The sequence below is a fragment of the Lactuca virosa genome, chromosome 1 (genome assembly GCF_052849685.1).
Source record: "Lactuca virosa cultivar CGN04683 chromosome 1, Lactuca_virosa_CGN04683_v6, whole genome shotgun sequence".
Classification (NCBI taxonomy): domain Eukaryota; kingdom Viridiplantae; phylum Streptophyta; class Magnoliopsida; order Asterales; family Asteraceae; genus Lactuca; species Lactuca virosa.
In genome coordinates, this window is record NC_136426.1 from 190958634 (window position 1) to 190967362 (window position 8729).

The following is an 8729-nucleotide window of genomic DNA, read 5'->3' on the forward strand; positions in this document are numbered from 1 at the left end:
ACAAAATACTCAAATATTTCACTTTTATTACATCAAACGAGTTACAATAGTTGACCTAGACTATTACATCGTCTAAAAATGCTTAGCCCCGAAACCCGGGCGTTACAATTCTCTCCCCCTTAGGATGATTCCGTCCCGGAATCATGCGTCAGCAAACAGATGCGGATAGCGACTCATCATGTCATCCTCTGTTTCCCAAGTGAGATTCGGCCCATTCGAATGTTTCCATCGGACTAGCACTAAGTCGACCATCTTGCGTCGTAACTTCTTAATCTTACGGTCAACAATTGCCTCGGGCTCTTCGATTAGCCTCTTATTCTCATCCATTCTTAACTCCGAGATCGGAATTATGTCGGGAAATTCTCCCGTGAATTTCCTCAGATAACATACATGGAAGGTGTTATGAATACCATCGAGTTCTTCGGGCAATTCCAGCTTGTAAGCTTGGTTCCCAATCTTCTGAAGAACTTTGAATGGTCCAATAAACCTTGGACTCAGCTTTCCTCGTTTCCCGAATAGTATAAGTCCTTTCCACGGTGAGACTTTAAGCAAAACGGAATCCCCAACTTCTAAGGTCATCGGTCGTCTTTTCTTGTCAGCATAGCTCTTCTGACGATCCTGAGCTGCTAACATCCTTTCCCTGATCACCTTCAGCTTCTCAGCAGTCTCATGGACTATCTCGGGGCCCATAAACTGCTTTTCTCCAGCCTCAAGCCAACAAGAAGGCGTACGACACTTTTGTCCGTACAAAGCTTGATAAGGTGCCATCTTGATGCTCGAGTGGAAACTGTTGTTGTAGGAAAATTCTACCAAAGGTAAGTGTTCATCCCAGTTACCTTGGAACTCGAGGGTACATGCTCTCAACATATCCTCAAGCGTTTGAATTGTTCTTTCACTCTGACCATCAGTCTGCGGATGGTAAGCCGTACTCAAACACAACTTCGTACCCAATTCCTCTTGTAGACTTTTCCAAAACCTTGACGTCAAACGACTATCACGATCCGATACAATTGTTAGAGGAACACCGTGAAGTCTCACAATTTCCTTCACGTAAGCATTTGCAAGCTTATCCATAGACCACCTTTCATTGGCAGCTATGAAGTGTGCACTCTTTGTGAAACGATCCACGATCACCCAAATCATGTCGTGACCGTTCTTCGTCCTGGGTAGTTTAGTCACAAAATCCATGGTGATGTCTTCCCATTTACCCATGGGTACAGGTAAGGGTTCTAAACTCCCATATGGTTTCTGATGTTGGGCCTTAACTCTTGCACAAGTTACACACTCGGCCACATATTTCGCAACGTCGAGCTTCATCGTTGGCCACCAGTAGTAGGGTTTTAGGTCCCTATACATTTTAGTGCTACCGGGATGAATCGAGTACATGGTCTTGTGAGCTTCTTCCATCAGAAGATCTCTTATTCCTCCAGTCTTAGGTACCCAAATCCGATCTTGGAATACCTTTAGTCCTTGACTATTTGTACCGAACACTAATGTTTTTCCCAAACGTTCTTCTTTTCGGTCACTCTTCTCTGAAGCTTCTTCTTGAGCTTCCCTGATACTTTCCACAATGGTCGAGACAATTTCTATTCTCAACGCTCTTGGCCTTTTTCTTTCAAGGTTGACTTTTCGACTGAGAGCATCAGCGACAACGTTTGCTTTACCGGGGTGGTAAAGTATCTCACAGTCATAGTCCTTGAGTAATTCTAGCCAGCGTCGTTGCCTCATGTTCAATTCTTTCTGATTAAAGAGATATTGGAGACTCTTATGATCGGTGAAAAGTTTGCACTTCGTGCCATAGAGGTAATGCCTCCATATTTTTAGAGCGAAAACTACCGCCGCCAACTCCAAGTCATGAGTCGGGTAGTTCTTTTCATGTTCCTTCAACTGTCGAGACGCATATGCGATCACCTTTTCTCTTTGGGTCAAAACACAACCCAACCCAACACCAGACGCATCGCTATAAACAGCGAAGTCTTCAACTCCATTGGGTAGAGAAAGTATCGGTGCCTCGCATAGTTTCTTCTTTAGCTTCTCGAATGCTTCTTTATGCTTATCACTCCAAGCATAGGTAACTCCTTTGTGGGTTAACGCTGTTAATGGACTAGCGATTGAAGAAAATCCTTGGATAAACCTTCGGTAATATCCGGCTAATCCCAAAAAGCTTCGGATCTCCGTGGGACTTTTTGGTTGTTCCCACTTCATTACCGCTTCAATCTTTGCTGGATCGACCATTATCCCCTCCTGGTTAACCACATGACCCAAGAATTGGACTTCTCGGATCCAAAAATCACACTTGGCGAATTTTGCATACAATTTCTCCTTCTTCAAGACTTCCAACACTTCTCGTAGATGCTGGCCATGCTCCTCTTGGCTTTTCGAGTAGATGAGAATGTCATCTATGAACACTATCATGGATTTATCGAGGAATGGTTTACAAACCCTGTTCATCAGATCCATGAATGCTGCTGGAGCATTAGTTAGTCCAAACGACATAACCAAGAACTCGTAGTGTCCATATCTCGTTCTGAACGCAGTCTTCTCAATATCCTGATCTCTCACCTTCAGTTGATGATATCCTGACCTAAGATCGATCTTTGAGAAATAACTTGAACCTTGCAGTTGATCGAACAGGTCATCAATCCTTGGCAACGGATATCTATTCTTTATTGTTGCCTTGTTCAGCTCTCTGTAATCAATACACATTCTCATACTTCCATCTTTCTTTTTCACGAATAACACCGGAGCTCCCCAGGGTGATGAACTAGGTCTAATGAAACCTTTGTCCAATAACTCCTGAAGTTGCATCATCAGCTCCTTCATCTCCGTCGGTGCTAATCGGTAAGGTGCTTTTGCTATTGGTGTCGTTCCTGGTAACAAGTCAATACGGAATTCTACTTGTCGATCAGGCGGTAATCCGGGAATATCTTCGGGAAATACTTCCGGATAATCACTCACGACAGGAATGCTCTGTATCAGCTTCTTTTCCTTCTTAGTATCGATCACGAATGCTAAATATGATGTACATCCCTTGGTCAAACATTTTCTGGCTTTCATTAGAGAAATGATTCCAGAATTTACCCTGTGTTTGTCCCCATACACCATAAACGACTCTTTCCCAGGCGGGTTTACTTTTACGATCTTCTTTTTGCACAGTATTTCCGCATCATTGGTGCTAAGCCAATCCATTCCCAACACGATGTTGAAACCGTTAAGTTCGATAGGCAATAATTCCTCGTGAAACTTATTCCCGTTCAAATCAATTAAGATGTTTTTCATACGATGGCTAACAGGTACAAACTTGCCACTAGCAACTTCGACTAATAAGGCATTATCTAGTCTATCGACAGGCAAAGCTAGCTTTCTACCAAATTCATGCGAAATAAAGGAGTAGTTGGCTCCAGAATCAAATAAAATTTGGGCAGGCAATTTGTTTACGAGAAAGGTACCTGAAGCGACATCAGCTTCTTCCTTAGCAGCTTCCAGTGTCATCTGGAAGGCTCTAGCCTTCGGCTTTGGTGGAATGTTGGGTCTTCCTGCTTCCTTCTTCTTCGGGCAGTCCCTCGAAATGTGCCCCTCCTCGTTGCACTCATAACAGACCTTCTTAGTGAATGTGCATTCATTGGCATAGTGCCCAGGCTTCCCACATTTGAAACAAGTGACCCCTCCGTCACACTTCCCAGAGTGCTTCTTCTTGCACTTGTCACACCACTTCACTTCGCCTCCTCCACCTCCTTTCTAACTAGACTTTGAGAATTTACCCTTTTTGCTGGACCCCGAGGGTCCGTCAAACTTCCTCTTCTCACCAACCTCTGACCTTTCCAGACCTTTCTCCCTGATCTGGGTCTCAACATTTCTGGCAGCCCAGATGGCGGCTTTCAATGTGGTTGCTTGCTTAACCATTGGACCATAGTCCGCTGGTAGTCCAAGGGCAAACTTATTGACCTTTGAGAGTTCTGTTGGAACTAGGTATGGGATAAGCTTCATTTTCTCCGTGAAACTTGCAGCGTATTCAGCAACGCTCATCTTTCCCTTCTTCAAATTCTGAAACTCGTTATTGATTTCCAGTAGGTCCTGCTCTGAGCAGTATTGCAGTTTCAGTTGTTCCACAAAATCTTCCCAATACATTTTACTCGCTTCTCCCTTGGGCATAGAGTCAGCTAACAGCTTCCACCAACTCAACACGCCAGATTTCAACAATGGGATCGCAAGAGCGGTCTTCTGCCTGTTGCTGCATTCACAACTTTCAAACATTGTCTCCATTTCGGAGATCCAATCCATAATTTGCACCGGCGTCGGGCTTCCGGATAGACACGGTGGCTTAGACGCCATAAAATCCTTGTATTTACATCCTCTTCCATCATTTCCTCCATTACGATTGCCTTGTCTAACAATTTGTGGGTTGTCTTGACCAATGGTACCACTGAAGTTTCCACCTTCCGATGGCCCTCCATTCACTTCGGGCTCTTCAACTTGGATTGAAAGTTCTTCACGATTTTATCGAAGCAGACGTCTAGTTTCTTCCATCTGATTATCCAACATCGCCTGAATCATCAATTGTACACCAGCCATCGTTACTGGCTCAGGTGCTGCAGCTACAACAGGTATTTGCTCAATTACAGGTGGTCGATTCCTGTTTTCGTTTGCGTTTCCAGCTCCACTGCGGGTTCTTGCCATTTTGATCTATACACCGAATAAGGTGAATTTAGATCTTTATTCAGGGTAGACGTTTAAATCATCCTTATCTCTCCGAAACGTTTACATGTTAGTTCTAATATCGTAGTTGTACGTTTAGAATCCTAAACACATAAGGTTTCCAGATCCGGTCGGCAACAGACCATAGATCCGAACAAATAACAGCATATAAGGCATAAATCATTTAGCACATAAAAGCATTTTAGGCACAATTCCTAAAATAAGCTAGTGCTTACACCTCACAATCATTGCTTAGTATTCTAAGTTTAAGTCTAGAAATCCTACAAATTCCTAGTTCGCTTAAACTAATGCTCTGATACCAACTGTGACATCCCCATTTTTACGGCCAGAAAAGACCGATTTTGTTTATGCATTGTTTAAAAATCAGAGTAACATTTTAAATAAAAGTGTTGCGGAATTTGTTCCCAAAATAAAATTATGATAAAGACTTATCAAAGCATTTCCGTAGAAATGTATTTCATAAAAAAAAACATCAGGATGTCATGTTCGATACAGATCAAAAGCATAAACAGTACAATATAGCCTTACTACATTTATTCATAATCTCTCATCCCAAACATCATATCTATGCTCGTGCGCCACTACCTGTAATACAAGAAACTGAGTGGGTCAGGCTTGGGAGCCTGGTGAGCACATAGGGTTTTCAACCCACAATAAATAAGTTATTAATTTCATCAATCAACAATAACCCGATTACCCGTTCCCGTTATCCTCACATTACGTCCCTAAAACACCTATCATAAGGGACCTAGACTAAGGATCAATATCGGGATGGACACTACTGCCAAGGGGTTTCCTTAGCAATAAATGTCCTAAAGGCAACCATTAGGGGGATGGAGTACACCGGTGAACACATCGTTCACAAACACCTACAGGTTGCGAGCCTGCTAGCGTTCCACTGGACTGTCTAGAAGAGTCCGTGGTCATCATCCATACTCCGCTAGATGGCAGAATCAATAACAACAACATCGAGGCCTCTCATCATTTTATCACACATTGTCTTATTACATCTACCCATGTTTTACCCCAACATTTTTGTAGATATAAAATACATATACAGTTTAAATTATTTAAAACATGTATAAAAATCTTTCATCAGCATAGGCAGCAAGTATTCAGATAATATGCACACATAGCACGTAATTAATATAAAATACTTCATATCTATGTGTAAGATGAAAGTAACTATGCACTCACCTGATTAGGTGGTGACTCGGTATTTGAACAGCACTTCGTTATCTCAAAACAATTTTTCCTTGACCAAAACCTAGTATTAATACCACTAGAGTTTAGTTTTAACGTTAACCGTGACTAATTAATAGTCTAGCTATTATTATTATTATATAAGCGTTAAATAACACTCAATATATAAATAATAATAGCCCAAATAATTATTTTAAGGACCTAATAACATTACTATAATTATTTAAAAGTTATATTAAAAATTTCGTAGGCGTACCTTACTTACAGCGGGTTTTTCTCAAAACCGGGCTTCGCTGGAGCAGCGTTTCCGAGCCGAAAGGTTCTTTTCTCGGGACTCTGGGAGCCTCGGAACTTCCTTCGGGTGCTAGGGGGTTTACCTAGACTTTTAGGGGCTCAAGGGAGCTTAGAGAGAGAGAGTTTAGAGAGAGAAAGTGGAAGAGGAAAGGTGTAAGAAATGAGAGAACCCAGCACTTCTATTTATAGTGAGTTGGGGCATGTGGTGGCCTTCTGGTGGTGCCACTTGTCCAATTTCTGGTGGTGCCACATGTCCAATTTCTGGTGGTGCCATGTCACCCAATTTCTGGTGGTGCCACATGTCCAACATGTCCAATTTCTGGTGGTGCCACTCTCGCATACGAGCTCCGTTTTTGACATTATTTATATCCACGCGAAGGCGGGAACGTAATCTACAACTTTCGTTTAGACTCCGTTGGCTAATTTTGAATTTATTTTAAAAGTTATATTTTTAACAGGCCGGGACAGGATTGGTCCGTTAAAAATTCATAACTTCTTCATCCGACGTCCGTTTTCGTCTGTCTTTTTATTGTTACGCCACAATTAAAGAGCTCTTCGATTCTCGTTTAGGTCGTGTCGGCTAAAAACTCGCTTTATCATAAATTCACTATTCACGCTTCCCGGTATCGTGCCGGTTCCGTCGTGAAACTTCGTCGGGTCATAACTTCTTCGTTATAACTCGGATTTCGGCGTTCTTTATATCTCCGGAATCCTTGTTTTGACCACTACAACTTTATGTAAAGATATCGGGCTTATCTCATATTTTAATTTTGACGCTTATTTTTATTCTTTATTAATTATACATTTATAATTAAATAATAAGCACATAAATTCACAAAATACTCAAATATTTCATTTTTATTACATCAAAAGAGTTACAATAGTTGACCTAGACTATTACATCGTCTAAAAATGCTTAGCCCCGAAACCCGGGTGTTACAGGAGTCCCTTTGCATATCGATCAACTTTCGTCAACTCGTCTGGAACGATGCGCAAAGCAAACTCCATTTTGTCGGTGAAGGCGTTAGTGTAATCGTCGACTGATATGCTGCCTTTTGTCAACGTCAGAAACCTGTTATCCAACTCCAGTAGATTTTCGGCCGAGCAGAACTTGCGCTTGAACTGGACCAAGAACTCTGCCCAGGTCAGTTGCAGTGGCTCATTAGGGCTTAGGATCTTCCCCAGAATGTTCCACCAACGAACAGCTCCACCCCTGAACCGACGTACTGCGAAAGTGGTCTGCAACTTGCCTCTGCAGCCACATGTCATGAAGGCTAGCTCCATTTCTGAGATCCAATCCATGAAAATTGGTTTCTGGGGGCTGGACTCGCCGAGTCCATAGCTGAACTCGCCGAGTCCACTGGGAACTCGACGAGTCAGAGTCGCAGATACCTGATTTCGCGGGATTTTGACCTGTTTTGGCTGTGGATAACTACCTAAAACGTTTTTTATTAATAAAAGACGATTTTTATCAATATTTGGAGATTATCCTTGCCAAAATAGAAGATAATTGTCAAAATTTAGATAATCTTTTGTTTTATTAGATAAAGATTGATTATTTGTAATTTAGATTTGAATTATCTTGTGAAAAAGTTTCAATTTTCACTTTTAGGTTTTATAGTTTAAATTTGAACTTAAAAGTTTTGTTTTTGAAATTTAAATAATTAAACCCTAATGTTTTGAAAAGTTTCAAAACTTGCCCTCAAGTTTTAGAATTTAAACTTTTTGATTAAAAGTTTAATTTTGAAATATTTAAATTCTAAACCCTAATGTTTTGAAATGTTTCAAAACTTGCCCTCAAGTTTTGGAATTTAAAATTTTGATTAATAGTTTAATTATGTAATATTTAAATTCTAAAACTCTAGTATTTTGAAAAAGTTCAAATTGCACCCACATGGTTTTGTTAAGTTAATTAAAAGTTTATTTAAAAGAGAAAGTTAATAAAACCACCTAGTATTTTAAAAGTGTAAAATACACCCTATACTATATATATGTAACATTAAAAGTCTAATATTATATATATATATATATATATATATATATATATATATATATATATATATATATATGAGTAAAGAGTCAGTCTTACCGTTAGTAGGCCTCATTCACGAAGCTGGTCTATAAGGGGTGTTTAACGAAATTGCCTATAAAAATGGCGATTGAATGGGTATCTACTCTTACCCACCGCACTCTTGACTAGTGGAGGGTCGTTAGCCGAACGGGTAGGATAGGACAAAAACCTTCCATTATAAGTATGATGAAGTACAAAGTAATTAAATGTTTTTCAAATTCCCAAATCATAGTTACTTTAGGCAAAATGTGAAATTGTATGCTAATCCATGGAATGACACTTTGTACCCTTGCCGAGACGTTAGTCGAGCGTGTATGGTTAACCCGCACACTAATTTGGGTTTGGCATTGGTAGCGAAGGCTGACTCGATGTTTATCATAGATCAATGGAGCGTGCGTGGCTATCCAGCACATTGATTAGGTGATAGTAGCATTGAGTGCACCAC